Source organism: Dendrobates tinctorius, unplaced genomic scaffold, assembly GCF_039654945.1.
Source record: "Dendrobates tinctorius isolate UK_male_01 unplaced genomic scaffold, ASM3965494v1 ptg000162l, whole genome shotgun sequence".
NCBI classification, from domain to species: Eukaryota; Metazoa; Chordata; class Amphibia; order Anura; family Dendrobatidae; genus Dendrobates; species Dendrobates tinctorius.
The window spans coordinates 66,599,475-66,614,184 of record NW_027361829.1 but is presented as its reverse complement, the minus strand read 5'-3'; the positions used below and the strand labels follow the sequence as shown (position 1 = coordinate 66,614,184).

Sequence of the window (14,710 nt, the reverse complement as noted above, 5' to 3'; positions counted from 1 at the left end):
CTCATTTACAACTTTGAAAGTATAGGTACGTCCATGGTCGTGTGCCTGTCTTTTTAGGCAGCGATAGAGCCTGCATCTCTACCCACACATGACAGTTGATGGTGTGATCAGCTGTCATGTCCCGCAAATAGATGCAGATGGATTTTGGCTGTCAACCACTTAAATGCTGCTGTCAATCACTAACAACGGCATTTAAGACATTCGGACCGAAACCGTGTCTCAAGTCTCGCTCATCAGAGCCCTTGTCACATGACTCTGGGGGTTGCGATGGGTTGTCATGACAGCCGGGGGTCTGCAGAAGACCAGTGTGCCTGTCCATTGATCATCTTTTATGAACACCGACCCATGGCCGGCGTTCAGATTTTTTTTCCACCACTTAAGTAAAAAAAAAAGGACCTATACATGTTTGGTATCTGCATTCTTGTACTGTCCTGTAGAATCATATTACCAGGTCAGTTTTAGCATTTAGTGAATATTTAAAATAAAAAAAAAATATATATTGTGGAATTGCACTTTTTTGCAATTTCACCGCATTTGAATTTTTTTCCCCGTTTTCAAGTACAATATATATAATCTATGGTGTCATTAAAAACTACAACTCGGCCTGCAAAAAACAAGCCCTCATAGGCTATATTGATGGTAAAAAATGTTCTGGCTCTGAGAAGAAGGGGAGCAAAAAAACGAAAGCACAAAAACGGAAAATCGCAAGGTGGTGAAGGGGTTAAAGGGGCATCTCACCATAACGGGAAGTTGCCTAGCAACATTCTAGGAACAATTAAGTTGGCAACATTATGGGTTAAGCATCAGAACCAGAATCAGGGAAAGAGGGAAAGCCATGGCTTTGCTGTTCTGATCAGGCTTTTATATCCGTCTTTCCCACCCAAAATTATTTTAACCAGGTTTTGGAAGCTAAATATTCTTTACATGTGTAACCATTTACTTTTTTTTTGCATATTGTGACCAGGGTGGACTGAGAGTAAGATTCAGCCCTAGCATTGTAGAGCACGCAGGCCCACGCTATCACCGCCCCCCTCCCCAACTTGTATTTTATGAATATTATCCATTATTGTTTTATATGCTTTGCCCAGATTGTCTGTTACTTACCTGTTGTACTAATGTCCTGATGTTCATCTGTAAATGCTCAAGATATTCTGAGCTTATACGACCTTGTTGGTATTTGGTCAGGCAGTCGCTCACTAGCTTCATAACCAGCCGGTAAGTGAAGCTGAGGACGCCATCGGGTATTGGTAGCACATTGTCAGGGGCATGGGTGGTAAGAATCCCCTGGAGTAGTGCTAACACTTCACGTTTATGTGAAGAAATGCAAGGCATTTCCAACAAATCCAAGCGCAGTCAGTATATCACCAGCTTCGCAGCCAATCACTGACAATAATGACACCTAGGCAGTAAGCACTTGGTTAAGTAGTGGCGGTGCATTATGATGTCATAATGGAATCTTGTGGTGGAATGTTAACATGTCATCAGTAATGTCATAATGGAGTCCGAGGATGGAATCTTAAAGGGGCATCTCACCATAAAAGGAAGTTGCCTAGCAATAATTAACATGGCAACATCATAGGCTGAGCATCAGTTCCAAACTCAGGCCAGGAGGGAAGAATCATGGGTTTGATCAGTGAAGCAGGCTTTTACATCTGTCTTTCCCCCCATAAAATATGTTAAACAGAGTTTGGACGCTAAATGTTCATCACTTCTGTAAACATTTCCTTTTTCTGGATATTGTGACTTGGGATGGACTGGGACTAAAATACAGCATTCTGCATTTCAAGCCCATGCTGACACCTCCCCTTTCCCTAGATTGAGGTCTCTAATTCTAATTTTATCCTACCTGGAGGAAATCAATAATTTACTATTATCTATATTTATGGTGCTTGAACCTCTAGGTTCAAGCAACATATTGTAATCCGATTTCTTATATTTATAGTGCTTTCAATAAACCACTATATTGTAATCCGAACGCTGCTAACTTATTCTTTTTCTTCTTATTATTATTAAGTTGATTTCCGCAATTAATGCGGCCCGAACCGCTACACGCACAGAATCCGTTGAGGTGTCGTTTTGAAGCCAGCGTCCACGAGAGGTGTGCTAAGTATTTTTCGTGTCGATCGGATTTGTAGTTTTTGCGCAATTTGCGTTTGAAAATTTTTTTCCCCGTCATTGGAATGCATTGTCTCAATGCTTTTCAATGGGAAATGGCAAAACGTGCCCTGAGGCGATTGAAATGGCAGTTAAGCTCATTGATATGCGCAGGCACACCCAGTTACTATGCCAACGCCTACGAACATCACATGACACCTCCAGGACAGAGCTTCTGCCACATAATATCAGCTCTTAAAGCGAAACCCATAGCACTAATGCAAATCTAGCTTCATCACATGACGCATGCCCCTGAGAGAGAATATCCGCCAAAGTTGATTTAGAAGCCCAGTGAGCCAAACTAGCTCTTAAAGGGCAGACGCGCCAAAGTGATTGTTAAAGGGCCAGCGTACCGAAATGAGTCTTAAAGGGCCGGCACACCAAACGGAAAGCTGAGTGACCCCAGGCTACAAATCGGAGGCTGAGCCAGCCTGGCCTCCAAATCGGAGGCTGATCGACCCCGGCATTCAAATCGGAGGCTGAGCCACCCCGGCCTCCAAATCGGAGGCTGAGCCACCCCGACCTCCAAATCAGAGGCTGAGCCACCCCGGCCTCCAAAAAAGAGGCTGAGCGACCCCAGGCTCCAAATAGGAGGCTGAGCCACCCCGGGCTCCAAATCGGAGGCTGATCCACACCGGCCTCCAAATCAGAGGCTGAGCCACCCCGGCCTCCAAATCGGAGGCTGAGCCACCCCGGCCTCCAAATCGGAGGCTGAGCCACCCCGGCCTCCAAATCAGAGGCTGAGCGACCCCGGCCTCCAAATCGGAGGATGAGCGACCCCGGCCTCCAAATCGGAGGCTGAGCCACCCCGGCCTCCAAATCGGAGGCTAAGCCACCCCGGCCTCCAAATCGAAGGCTGAGCCACCCCGGTCTCCAAATCGGAGGCTAAGCCACCCCGGCCTCCAAAATCGAAGGCTGAGCCACCCCGGCCTCCAAGTCGGAGGCTGAGCCACCCCAGCCTCCAAATCGGAGGCTGAGCCACCCCGGCCTCCAAATCAGAGGCTGAGCCACCCCGGCCTCCAAAAAAGAGGCTGAGCGACCCCAGGCTCCAAATAGGAGGCTGAGCCACCCCGGGCTCCAAATCGGAGGCTGATCCACACCGGCCTCCAAATCAGAGGCTGAGCCACCCCGGCCTCCAAATCGGAGGCTGAGCCACCCCGGCCTCCAAATCGGAGGCTGAGCCACCCCGGCCTCCAAATCAGAGGCTGAGCGACCCCGGCCTCCAAATCGGAGGATGAGCGACCCCTGCCTCCAAATCGGAGGCTGAGCCACCCCGGCCTCCAAATCGGAGGCTAAGCCACCCCGGCCTCCAAATCGAAGGCTGAGCCACCCCGGCCTCCAAATTGGAGGCTAAGCCACCCCGGCCTCCAAATCGAAGGCTGAGCCACCCCGGCCTCCAAGTCGGAGGCTGAGCCACCCCAGCCTCCAAATCGGAGGCTGAGCCACCCCGGCCTCCAAATCAGTGGCTGAGCCACCCCGGCCTCCAAATCAGAGGCTCATCGACCCCGGCCTCCAAATCGGAGGCTCAACGACCATGGCCTCCAAATCGGAGGCTCAACGACCCCGGCCTCCAAATCAGAGGCTCATCGACCCCGGCCTCCAAATCGGAAGCTCATCGACCACGGCCTCCAAATCGGAGGCTCTTTTATCTCGGCCTCCAAATCGGAAGCTCATCGACCCCGGCCTCCTAATCGGAGGCTGAGCGACCCCAGCCTCCAAATCTTACACAGAGTGGCCCCACCCACCAAATTGGACCCAGAGAGGCCCTTCCCACCAAACCGGACCCTGAGGGGCCCCACCCACCAAATTGGACCCAGAGGGGCTCCACCCACAAAATCGGACCGAGAGGCCCCAGCCACAAAATCTGACCCTGAGGGGCCCCGCCCATCAAATCAGATGCTGTGGGGCCCCGCCCACTAAATTGGACCCAGAGTGGCCCCGCCCACCAAATCGGACCCTGAGAGGCCCCGCCCACCAAATTGGACCCAGAGAGGTCCAGCCCACCAAATCGGACCCAGAGTGGTCCCACCCACCAAATCGGACCCAGAGGGGCTCCTCCCACAAAATCAGACCCTAAGGGGCCCCACCCACAAAATCAGACCCTGAGGGGCCCCTGCCACAAAATCAGACCCTGAGGGGCTCCACCCACAAAATCGGACCCTGGGGGCCCCGGGCACAAAATCGGACACTGATGGGCACCAGCCACAAAATCGGACCCTGAGGGGCCCCACCAACAAAATCGGACCCTGAGGGACCCCGGCCACAAAATCAGACCCTGAGGTGCCCCAGCCACAACATCGGACCCTGAGGGGCCCCACCCACAAAATCGGACCCTCAGGGATCTTGGCCAGCAAATCAAGCCCTGAGGAGCCCAGGCCACCGAATCGGATCCTGAGGGGCCCCACCCACCAAATCAGACCCTGAGGCCAAAGTGGCCCCTGAGTGGCACCCACAGTTAAAACGGATCCTGAGTTGAAAGTCTTGCAGGGGCAGCAGGCAAGTCTCTCTTAAAGGGGCAGCCCGGGCACCATTTCAAACCACTATCTGTACTTCCTTCAAGAAATACACATCTAATTATTATTATTAAGTTGATTTCCGCAATTAATGCGGCCCGAACCGCTACACGCACAGACGCCGTTGAGGTGTCGTTTCGAAGCCAGCGTCCACGAATGGTGTGCTAAGTATTTTTTGTGTCGATCGGATTTGTAGTTTTTGCGCAATTTGCGTTTGAAAATTTTTTTTCCCGTCATTGGAATGAATTGTCTCAATGCTTTTCAATGGGGAAATTTTGCCACAGAGAAAACATGCCCTGAGGCGATTCAAATGGCAGTTAAGCTCATTGATATGCGCAGGCACACCCAATTACTATGCCAACGCCTATGACCTTTAAATGATGCCCCCAGGACACAGATTCTGCCAGATAATATCAGCTCTTAAAGCGAAACCCACAGCACAAATGCAAATCTAGCTTCATCACATGACGCATGCCCCTGAGAGAGAATGTGCGCCAAAGTGGATATAGAAGCCCAGTGCGTCAAACTGGCTCTTAAAGGGCCGACACGCGAAAGTGATTCTTAAAGGGCCGACGCACCAAAATGAGTCTTAAAGGGCCGGCGCGCCAAATCGAAAGCTGACTGACCCCAGGCTCCAAATCGGAGGCTGATTGACCACGGCCTACAAATCGGAACTAGAGTGGCCTCGCCCACCAAATCGGACTCTGTGGGGCCCCGCCCACCAAATCGGAACCAGAGTGGCCCCGCCCACCAAATCGGACCCAGAGTGGCCCCGCCGCCAAATCGGACCCAGAGTGGCCCCGCCCGCCAAATCGGACCCAGAGTGACCCCGCCCGCCAAATCAGACCCAGAGTGGCTACGCCCACCAAATAGGACTCTGTGGGGCCCCGCCCACCAAATCGGACCCTGACGGGCCCCGTCCACCAAATCGGACCCAGAGGGGGTCCGCCTGCCAAATCAGACCCAGAGGGGCCCCGTCCAACCAATCGGACCCAGAGGGGCCCCGTCCACCGAATCGGACCCAGAGGGGCCCCGCCCACCGAATCGGACCCTGAGGGGCCCCGTCCACCAAATCGGACCCAGAGGGGCCCCGCCCACCAAATCAGACCCTGAGGGGCCCCGCCCACCAAATCGGACCCAGAGTGGACCCACCAACCAAATCTGACTCTGAGGGGCCCCGCCCACCAACTTGGACCCTGAGGGGCCCCGTCCACCAAATCGGACCCAGAGGGGCCCCGTCCACCAAATCGGACCCAGAGGGGCCCCGCCCACCAAATCAGACCCTGAGGGGCTCCGCCCACCAAATCAGACCTTGAGGGGCCCCGCCCACCGAATCGGACCCTGAGGAGCCCTGCCCACCAAATCAGATTGCATCCACCAATTGAAGCCCTGAGGAGCCCAGGCCACCGCATCGGATCCTGAGGGTTCCCACCCACCAAATCAGCCCCTGAGGGGCCCCACCCACCAAATTGGACCTGGAGAGGCCCCACCCACCAACTTGGACCCAGAGGGGCTCCGCCCACAAAATCAGACCCCCCTCTAGTCCTGGTATGCATTACTCCCTCGTCGCTGTCCTGGTATGCATGGCTCCCCCCTCCCGTCATATGCATGCTTCCTATGATAAAAAAACAGAAAATTCCGCCAACGCACACATTTATTGCATTTCATAGTGATCTTAACATAGCACAACCCGTGTGCTGGATCATAGTACTGGACACATCAAAACATGCATAGATGGCAAAAAAGAGATGTACTAGTCCAAAATAATTACAAATAATGTAGAAAATTTTATTGTTTAAAAATTTCACTAACAAAGTGCGCTCAGAAAAAACACAGGGAAGGACATGAGGAAAATTATGGAAATAGTGCACAATATGTAGCTGTAGAAAAGGCGCTACACCCCAATGAAAAACCACATAAAGAAATTACAAAATTACTAAGAAAATATTCCTATACTCTCTCACTCAATACTCTCTCACCCACAAAGCTCTCCACTGTTCTGCACCGCCTTATATCTCCTCTTTTATCTCTGTCTATCGCCCTACACGTGCCCTCCGTTCTACAAATGACCTAAGACTAACATCCCCCGTAATCCGAACCTCGCACCTCCGTCTCCAAGACTTCTCTCGTGCTGCTCCAGCTCTCTGGAATGCACTTCCCCAGACGATCAGACTGATACCTAGCCCTGACCTATTCAAGCGCGCTTTGAAAACCCATCTCTTCAAAGAAGCCTATCACATCAACTACTCAGCAAGCAAACTTTGCCCTGTTCCCTCCTTCCAAATATTATTCTGAATCTGCACCCTACTATTCATCTGTCTCCACACCCTTCATGCACATGATAACTGCACTTGATACTTGTCTATTGCACTTAAACACACGGGCTGATGACCGGATCATGCAGCTTTATATGAAAATCCCTATTATAATTGCCAGACCTGAATTAACAAGCATTTCTCACCTACTGTGTCCCCCCATTTCCTTGTAGATTGTAAGCTTGCGAGCAGGGACCTCACTCCTAATGTCATTATTTGAATTGTCTTAACTTGTATTGAATTTATTGTCTGTACATGTCCCCGCTTAATTGTAAAGTGCTGCGGAATATGTTGGCGCTATATAAATAAAAATTATTATTATTATTATTCCTAATGGGGAAGAGCCAGATATTATAAATAGAGATATATAGGACAAATGTCTATATCACATGTTCTAATGATGGTAGGTCAGCAAATAAAAAGTTATACCGAGAATGGCAATATTACCTACATGCAGAAAGAGGCTCAGCTTTCAGTGGTGATCCAGGGGGTGTGCGCGCTCGCCCCAACGCACGTTTCTGCCTTTGCCTTCGTCAGTGGGCACAATAGCATCTGCCATGGCTGAAGACCGAGACCCGACCCCCCCCACACCGACTGGCGGCATATAGCCACTGTCCATCAGTGGCAGGGGCTTATCGCCGCCGCCGTTGCCATCAGCTCGCCGTTACCATCAGCTCCCCTCCCCCTTCCCTCCGTTTCTGTGATCACTGTGATAAACTCTCACAGTGATCAAAATAAAAAAGTAAGTACACCCCCATTTATCACCCCCATTTATCACCCCCATAGGCAGGCATAAATAATAAAATAAAAAAAATATAGGGTTAGGGTTAGAAATAGGGTTAGGGTTGGAATTAGGGTTAGGGTTGGAATTAGGGTTAGGGTTGGAATTAGGGTTAGGGTTGGAATTAGGATTAGCATTGTAATTAGGGTTAAGATTAGGGTTAGGTGTGGGTTGGGGTTAGGGTTAGGCTTGTGGTTAGGGTTCGAGTTGGGATTAGGGTTTGGGGTGTGTTGGGGCTAGAGTTGGAGTTAGAATTGAGGGGTTTCCACTGTTTAGGCACATCACGACGTCTCCAAACGCGACATGGCGCCACCATTTATTCCATCCAATTTTGCGTTAAAAAATTCAAACAGTGCTCCCTCCATTCCGAGCCCCGATGTGAGCTCAAACAGTGGTTTACCCCCACATATGGGATATCAGCGTACTCAGGAAAAATTGCATAACAACTTTGGCTGTCTAATTTCTCCTGTTACCCTTGGGAAAATAAAAAATTGGGGGCTAAAATAAATATTTTTGTGGAAAAAAAATGATTTTTTATTTTCACGGCTCTGCATTATATACTTCTGTGAAGCACTTGGGGGTTCAAAGTGCTCACCACACATCTAGATAAGTTCCTTGGGGGGTCTAGTTTCCAAAATGGGGTCACTTGTGGGGGGTTTCCACTTTTTAGGCACATCAGAGGCTCTGTAAACGTAACATGACACCCGCAGACCATTCCATCAAGTCGGTATTTCAAAACGTCACTACTTCCCTTCCGAGCCCCGACTTGTGCCCAAACAGTGGTCCCCCCCACACATGGGGTACCAGCGTACTCAGGACAAACTGGACAAAAACATTTGGGGTCCAATTTATCCTGTTACCCTTGTGAAAATAAAAAATTGTGGGCTAAATCATTTTTTGAGGAAAAATTTTTTAAAAAAAAATTCTTACAGCTCGGCGTTATACACTTCTGTGAAGCACCTGGGGGGTTCAAGTGCTCACTATGCATCTAGATAAGTTCCTTAGGGGGTCTAGTTTCCAAAATGGGGTCATTTGTGGGGGAGCGCCAAAGTTTAGGCACACAGGGGCTCTGCAAACACAACATGGTGTCCGCTAACGATTGGAGATAATTTTCCATTCAAAAAGTCAAATGGCGCTCCTTCCCTTCTGAGCCCTGCAGTGCGCCCAAACAATGGTTCCCCCCACATATGGGGTATCGGTGTACTCAGGACAAACTGGACAACAACTTTAGGGGTCCAGTTTATCCTGTTACCCTTGGGAAAATAAAAAACAGCGGGCTAAAAAAATCATTTTTGAGGGAAAAAAAATGATTTTTTATTTTCATGGCTCTGCATTTATAAACTTCTGTGAAGCACTTGGGGGTTCAAAGTGCTCACTACACATCTAGATAAGCTCCTTGGGGGATCTAGTTTCCAAAATGGGGTCACTTGTGGGTGCTTTCTACTGTTTAGGCACATCAGGGGCTCTGCAAATGCAACATGATGCCCGCAGAACATTCCATCAAAGCCTGCATTCCAAAATGGCACTCCTTCCCTTCTTAGCTCTCCCATGCGCCCAAACAGTAGTTCCCCCCACATATGAGGTATCAGTGTACTCAGGACAAATTGCACAACAACTTTTGTGGTCCAATTTCTCCTGTTAGCCTTGTGAAAATAAAAAATAGCGGGCTAAAAAAATCATTTTTGAGGAAAAAAAGATTTTTTTATTTTCACTGCTCTGCGTTATACACTTCTGTGAAGCACATGGGGGTTCAAAGTGCTCACTATGCATCTAGATAAGTTCCTTATGGGGTTTAGTTTCCAAAATGGGGTCACTTGTGGTGGAGCTCCAATGTTTATGTACACAGGGGCTCTCCAAACGCGACATGGTGTCCGCTAACGATTGGAGCTAATTTTCCATTCAAAAAGTCAAATGGTGCTCCTTCCCTTCTGGGCCCTGCCGTGTGCCCTAACAGTGGTTTGTGACCACATATGAAGTATCGGTGTACTCAGGAGAAATTGCCCAACAAATTTTAGGATCCATTTTATCCTGTTGCCACTCACGTCCCTCCCTCTTTCACTCCACATACGACCCTTTCTCTCACTCCATCTCTCACACTCACACAGTCATCGCCGCTGCTCCACGATCCCCGACATCTTCTTCCGCCGGCGCCATCTTGGATACCGTTGTAGTCCATGCCGGCGACATGTTCTTGCAGTGACGCCATCTTGGATTGGCGAAATCCCGCGATACTCAAGATGGCGTCGCCGCAAGAACATGTCACATGCGTGGACGATGTCGGAATCCACGATGGCGTCGGCGAAATCTCGCGAGATTTCGCTGATGCCAACTTGGATCCCGCAGAATGTCGTCATTTACCTCACGTTGACTTGCTGTGCGGACGTGTTGCCTTGCTCCTCTGCCTGTTCACTGCCGGTGTCTAATTGCAGGGCCAATTTGCCTTGACCACTTCATAACTACTGCTGCTTTGCTCCTCTGCCTGTTCACTGCCGGTGTCTAATTACAGGGCCAGTTTGCCTCTACCACTTCATAACTACTGCTGGGCAATTACAGGGCCAATTTGCCGCTACCACTTCATAACTACTGCTGGGCAATTACAGGGCCAATTTGCCGCTACCACTTCATAACTACTGCTGGGCAATTACAGGGCCAATTTGCCGCTATCACTTCATAACTACTGCTGGGCAATTACAGGGCCAATTTGCCGCTACCACTTCATAACTACTGCTGGGCAATTACAGGGCCAATTTGCCGCTACCACTTCATAACTACTGCTGGGCAATTACAGGGCCAATTTGCCGCTATCACTTCATAACTACTGCTGGGCAATTACAGGGCCAATTTGCCGCTATCACTTCATAACTACTGCTGGGCAATTATAGGGCCAATTTGCCGCTACCACTTCATAACTACTGCTGGGCAATTACAGGGCCAATTTGCCGCTACCACTTCATAACTACTGCTGGGCAATTACAGGGCCAATTTGCCGCTACCACTTCATAACTACTGCTGGGCAATTACAGGGCCAATTTGCCTCTACCACTTCATAACTACTGCTGGGCAATTACAGGGCCAATTTGCCGCTACCACTTCATAACTACTGCTGGGCAATTACAGGGCCAATTTGCCATTACCACTTCATAACTACTGCTGGGCAATTACAGGGCCAATTTGCCGTTACCACTTCATAACTACTGCTGGGCAATTACAGGGCCAATTTGCCATTACCACTTCATAACTACTGCTGGGCAATTACAGGGCCAATTTGCCATTACCACTTCATAACTACTGCTGGGCAATTACAGGGCCAATTTGCCGTTACCACTTCATAACTACTGTTGGGCAATTACAGGGCCAATTTGCCGCTACCACTTCATAACTACTGCTGGGCAGTTACAGGGCCAATTAGTATCTGTTAACACTAAGCTACTCCAGGACGCCTTCTTCACTGCCAGATAACTGCCAAATAGACTCCTTTACCTGTGCCAACATGAGTCATCAGCTTTAGCACTATGACAAAAACAACGCCGTGCTAATGAGACTCCTGAGGAAAAACACCATCGCCTTGACAAGATTAAGGCTTATAAATGCCGTCGCCTCACACACGAATCCCCTAACTCTAAATCCATTAGATTGGCTGAAGAAGCATTTGCACTCCATCTCCGTCAACAACAGACGGTTTCTTCCTCATCATTATTATTAGACTCACAACAGAATGCTTCCACATCAGCATGTGGAACAAGTTACTACCACACTTCATCCTATATGCCGTTCACTGACATAACTAATCAGCAATCTGTTTCTGCCCTATCAATACCACCATTAGTCAATACCGATGCACAGTATGGCAATGCCAGTGAAAGGAAAGCCGCTTTAGCACTACGTCAAAAAGAGACTCCTGAGGAAAAACAGCATCGCCTTGACAAGATTAAGGCTTATAAACGCCGTTCTCTCACACACAAATCCCCTAACTCTAAATCCATTAGATTGGCTGAAGAAGCCTTTGCACACCATCACTGCCGACAATAGACGGCTTCTTCCTCATCATAATTAGTAGACTCACAACAGGATGCTTCCACATCAGCATGTGGAACAAGTTACTACCACACTTCATCCTATATGCCGTTCACTGACATAACTAATCAGCAATCTGTTTCTGCCCTATCAATACCACCATTAGTCAATACCGACGCACCGTTTCTTCACATACAAGCTGCACAAGTTAGCCCGCAGAAAGTGCAACCAAGACAAATATATGTTGGTCTCAAAACTAGGCGCACCCCCTCGGTTGGACATGCACTTCTACTACAACCTCACATTTTCACTAATGATGAAAATAGTATTACTTATCACAGCTGTGGTGACATGACCCATGTATGTGAGCATTGCCAAGCTTTGCATTTTGCAGCAGAGATACCTTCTGATAACAACTTTATGCTCTGCTGTCAGAAGGGTAAAGTCCATGTACCTATACTACAATATCCTGATGTCTTTACACGTTTGCTGAAAGGGCAAAGTGAATTTAGCAAAAATGTCATGGATAATATTCGAAGTATTAACAGTTCCTTTGCTTTTGCCTCCATGGGTGCAAATATTTCACCACCTCCTGGATATGGCCCATACTGTTTCCGCATACATGGGCAGATCTATCATAGAACTGGAACACTACATCCCTCAGATGACCAACAACGCGCATTTGCCCAACTTTGCATTCTCGATACCGCTACTGCAAACGAACAACGCTTACGATGTAAAGGAAATCAAAAATGTCATCCTACATTGATGAACATTATTGCCCTTCAAATCCAAACTATTAATCCTTTTGTGGCAGCTTATCAAATGTTACGTGATGTGGAAGAGCAAGAAAAAATTAACTCTCTACAAAACGGAACTGTCATGCCAAACATCACTATGGCTATTAAACAAGATCGTACTCAAGACCCTCGACGCTACAATAATCCCACTGTCAGTGAAGTAGCAGTCGTGTTTCAAAATGACAATGGTGAGCCACCTTTCAATAGAGACATATTAATTCATTTAAAACCTGATCCCCACAACCCTTTAGCTCCAAAAACACAACAAATTAGCATTCTCCATAGCAATTTGGATGCCCTCCTCTATCCAATATTTTTCCCTTATGGAGACCAAGGATGGCATGATGGACTCAAACAACAAGGCAAAAGTTCGAGGAGGATCACACAACTCCAAAACTATTGCTACATGTTATCTGTCAGAAATTACTTTAATCCACTCCTCAATGGTGGTAAGCTAACACAGCAATATTTAGAATAAATAGGTAGAAGACATAATAATGTGGAGGCCGGATAATCAATGATTAAACGGCCATGAAAAAATGATCAATAATATATATTGTATATCATGATCCACATATTAAGACTAACCAATATAAGGAACACTGCACATTTAATAGAAACTACCCAAAAAGGAAAAAGCAGTCAAAATTCCATAAAATACAAGTTTTATTAGATGATATTTAAAAAATTGTTATAAGGACATACAGTGCATGGTTGGGGAGAGACAGAAAATATAACGACATCATGGTCAAAAGGACCAGCCAAACTGCGAGCATAGCACCAGGAAATAAAAATGTGTAGGATGTAAGCAGATTTCCGATAATCGGTCAGGGAAAGAGTGGCAACCATTGTTATGGCAAGGAGTGTACAGAGACATCACCATGTAGCCAAAGGCTACTGCCCTTTCAAATAAAAGAATTCCCTGCCCGTAGAGTGCACACAACATACATAACCGATGCTATGTAAAGCATCAGAGATAGAAGCAAATAGCTATATTCCTATACCTGGAAGCAGTGGTGGCAGTGAGGTCGATCCAGTCCCCGACGCGCGTTTCGGAGCCAGAGGACTCCTTCCTCAGGAGGCCCCTGAGGAAGGGGTCCTCTGGCTCCGAAACGCGCGTCGGGGACTGGATCGACCTCACTGCCACCACTGCTTCCAGGTATAGGAATATAGCTATTTGCTTCTAGCTCTGATGCTTTACATAGCATCGGTTATGTATGTTGTGTGCACTCTACGGGCAGGGAATTCTTTTATTTGAAAGGGCAGTAGCCTTTGGCTACATGGTGATGTCTCTGTACACTCCTTGCCATAACAATGGTTGCCACTCTTTCCCTGACCGATTATCGGTAATCTGCTTACATCCTACACATTTTTATTTCCTGGTGCTATGCTCGCAGTTTGGCTGGTCCTTTTGACCATGATGTCGTTATATTTTCTTTCTCTCCCCAACCATGCACTGTATGTCCTTATAATAATTTTTTAAATATCATCTAATAAAACTTGTATTTTATGGAATTTTGACTGCTTTTTCCTTTTTGGGTAGTTTCCACAGCAATATTTAGTAGATGCTTATGTCAAAATCGAAGCTAATCGCCTACATTACATCCACAACCACCAAAAAGATTTAAAAGTGGAGGATTACTGCCTCCTTCAAGAACATCTACTCAAAAAATCGGTTCAAAAGGGCATCCTTATTGGAAAAACCGTCATTGTACCATCTTCTTTTGAAGGCAGTCCAAGAAACATGAAAATAGGGGGGGAAGCCAGCACTGCTTGAGGTTAGAACGCATAAATTGGAGTGCATATGCACATAATATCTAGCTGTATTCAAAAATGAGATATTTAGCAAAAAAATTGATCAATTCAATTGAGCCACCCCGCCGCGCCAAGGCAATCTCATGTGGGGGGTCCTACTCTACATTTTTAATAAATGCTGTACCATTACGGCCTCGTAAATACATTTAGAGCATGACCACATCAAGTGCAATCTGTACCTGGACATTACTGGATCGCTCCCATGAAGCCAGATGAAGCAAGTGCAGATGAAGGCCAACCAGTTCTGAACATAGACATATCAGGATTGGCCTCCACACATTGCCCGACCAGCAAACATAGATGAAGGGCGATGTTGGC

General features: G+C 47.8%; 1 protein-coding gene across 1 annotated transcript in view; it reads right to left on the bottom strand.

The window, feature by feature from the left end:
- Positions 1-14,710, bottom strand: part of LOC141052555 (microtubule-associated serine/threonine-protein kinase 3-like) — a 110,276-nt gene that overhangs the window by 10,000 nt on the left and 85,566 nt on the right. The gene's annotated exons all lie outside the window — the stretch shown is intronic.